We start from the raw sequence: 3,582 nt of genomic DNA, 5'->3' as shown, positions 1-3,582 counted from the left end.
TCTTCACTTGCAGACCAAGCTCGAGCACTATGGCATAAGAAGAGACACATTACACTGGCCTATGTCGTTACTTTCCAACAGGCACAAAGCAGTTGTTGCCAAGGGCTCCCGTTCATCTAGGATGCCTGTTTGGTGTTCAACAATAAGGGATAGAGCAACGTCGATCTGGCACTGCTCAGTGGCTGCTGGGCTCACGATCAATTGGGCAAAAAGAATTTCCATTTTTGGTTTAACTTAATCAAATAAAATTTGGAGTGGACTTTATTATTATCTAGGGTACCTCAAGATTCGGTGATTGGACCAGCCCTCTTTTTGCTGTACATCAATGACATCACTGCAAATATCCAGTCCCAGATGAATCTTTTTGCTGATGAAAGTGTGATTTATAGAGAAATTCACACTAAGAATGACACCTCCATCCTTCAGCAAAACCTTCAAACTTTCAATGTCAAAAAGTGCGCCTCCCTTACCATCACGAGGAAAAGAACACCCATACAGCATGACTACCAGATTTCCAACGAGATAATACCCAGGACAGACAAGTACAAGTATTTCGGGGTAACCGTAACCAAGAACCTTCGATGGAATACACACTGCCAACTTTTACTGAACAAGTCCAACAAAACCCTTGGGTTACTGCGGAGAACCATGTCACCATTCACTAAGGATGTGAAGTCAATTAAGAGCGTAGACAGCCTTGGTTCGACCGCAGCTAGAGTATGGCGCTGAAGCCTGGAACCCCTACACTTCTCGTGCTGCCGAAGGTCTGGAAAGGGTGCAGAAAACAGCTGCTCGTGTTGTCTTCCGTGACTACCCAAGATCCACGTCTTCTAGCACAAAACACCATGCTCTTTAAAATACAACACCAGATCAGCTAGTCAACATTTGTCTTCCTCACCTCATAACCAAAGCTACATACATCAGCAGAAGAGACCACACACTCAAGCTCTCTTTTCCTGAGGCAACAATAGACTCCTAGAAGTACTCATTTTACCCTCGGACCATTCGCATCTGCAATCAACTACCAGCCACTGCAGTTACTGCCCCAACAGTTGCTGCTTTCCAGATGACCCGGCCCTTCCTGTCAACAGAGGGTTTGATCCTCCTGTAGGTTCCAGAATGCTGTAAACGATATAGCAGCATGATTTTTTACTTGCATGTCACTGTTTTACTGTATATAGAAATTGTACACGCTTTTGTTGTCTGCACCTTCACCTGCTGTCACAACACATCCCATCCCAGTATAGCTTGGAAAAGCTGCTTCAGGGATGACCTCATCAAGTATCAAGACCCAAAATTTGGATACTAATACAAAGAAAACAAGTCAACGCAAAGCGTAGCATCCCCTCGCAGGGTACAAATGGCCTATATACGTCAGAACAAGTTACCTCCATTGGACTATACTATTATATTACTAGGCAAGGAAGTTAACCACATTTTCACATATATAATTAGGTGTTTTTGCATATTTAATGAGCTATGACCTTTTACCTACATACTCCATAATCGAACTAAGGCTGTGTTTTGATACCATGAACCTTCATATCAAATTTCATTAAAATTCGTCAAATATTACTGAAGTTATCGATCGGAAACCAGATGTGTATTTTTTCGCATTTTTAATGAGCTATGATCTTTGACCTGCGTAGTCCAAAAATCGAAATTAGCCTGTATTTTGATACCATGTACCTTCATATCAAATTTCATTAAAATGAAACATTACTGAAGTTATCGATCGGAAACCAAATTTGATACAGACGTACGCACGGAAGGAAGGAATGAAGGACGGCAGCGTTACTATATCCCCTCCGACTTCGTCGGCGAGGGGATAATAACTGTAAACGGCCATTCAGAGTTTTCCCACCAACTATTCTCAATAGCACTTTGTGGTTCATCATTGTTATGTGGGCCCATATATGTATACATTATATGTGCAGTTTATTATTTGACAGATTGAAAGATGCAAATTTACAAAGGAAATTTAATTTTATAGAAGTCTTTCACAGTTCTTCAAAGAACTAAGCTTGTTATGCTTCAATAAGTTTAATTTCATTTCATTTTCTTCAGATGTGTTTATCGGTGCTGATTTTTAGCAGATACCAATATGGCCCAATATACCAATAACCCATATGATGTCGAAACATTTTACTGCCTGACCTCTCAAGTGAACAACGTAATCTTCACATGGTTATACATGTACGAAGATGCATTTGGATACCATAGGGTATCATCATGTAATCATTGTAATAACAAATAATTATGGATGGATGGGGACGGACAACCTGAAAACTGCCTTTGGCACCACCATCTAGCAGAGGACATAAAAATAACCTTGCCTATCTTATGCACAACCACAAGTGCAGGTCTTCAATGTTTTTTCTATCATTCACGTCCATACAAATATACCATCCTTCTCCACTACTTTCTCCAATTTGGGCAACTTGGGGAACTGAATTCACATTGAAAGCGACTGTTCTGTAATTGATTCTCCTTACCGGAGAGAAGGTTTTTGTACAGCTTTGTTAAAATCTGGAGTGCATTTCTATATCAGAAATTTACATGCTGGTGAATTCTTGTATTTAATACAGGTTCTGACTTGCATGAGCTAGAATCTTTACTTTCATTGCAACTGGAATCCAGATCATGGTGTGTGCCATTTAAAGGGACTTGGTAACATTGTTCAGATCAGACAAAATAGTGCTAATGTATTGACTTCAATGCTAGATGTACAATTAAAGATAATCTGAAAGTTTGAGTAAAAACGGACCATTATTAAAGGGATAGTTGAGTTCTGTTGCAGAGGGCGCTACACAAAATAATTTTGTTGTGAGATAATGAAAAACTGAGTGTCAAATTTGAAAGAACAAGATATTTAAATGACAAAATCGTCTTTGTTTGATCAAAATCGGTTCAGAGGCGGCCAAAATATCCATAAATATAACCAGTTCTAATATTTGTGTACCAACACAATTATTCAATAATTTGAAAAAAACCTTAAGAAAACAAAATAGCGCCTCTTACGTTGTATTTCAGCCAATGCCGATGTTGGCTTTTTTGTTGAATTTTTTGTGTCGGTTATATTTTGCACAACCAGCAGGCTCATGTATTGTTTTTTTCAATTAATTAATTAATCAACGGTCACCATATTTTTTTTAAGTGGAGCTAAATTGTATGATCGTATTGGCTAAATTGACACATTTTGGGGTCTAAAACTACCTTCATAGCAATTTTAGGTCCTAAAAGGACACTAAAAATGTCATAGATCAGAATAAGAGCAATAACCATGTACTATGAAGGCATTTGCGTTCTGAATGCAGAACTCAACTATCCCTTTAATGATAAAAATTGGAGAAAAACTGATCTGATCGATTCCTTAATTCTCCCAACTATATTATTACAATTTAAAGGCCCACTGCACTACTTGTAGCTACTTGCGCCCTCTATATAACAAACAATGCCTAATCGGTGACCATTGGTCCCCCATGATCCTCCTTTTTCTTATGTTAACTGAGAGCTGAGTTGATGGGATAACCACCTGTCTAGTGACCTTGCAGGGCGGTCTAATCCCTCCTGTAAACTACG

Source organism: Strongylocentrotus purpuratus, unplaced genomic scaffold (assembly GCF_000002235.5).
Source record: "Strongylocentrotus purpuratus isolate Spur 01 unplaced genomic scaffold, Spur_5.0 spur5_scaffold_20, whole genome shotgun sequence".
Classification (NCBI taxonomy): domain Eukaryota; kingdom Metazoa; phylum Echinodermata; class Echinoidea; order Camarodonta; family Strongylocentrotidae; genus Strongylocentrotus; species Strongylocentrotus purpuratus.
The sequence above is the reverse complement of the archived record's forward strand: the minus strand, read 5'-3'. Positions refer to the sequence as shown.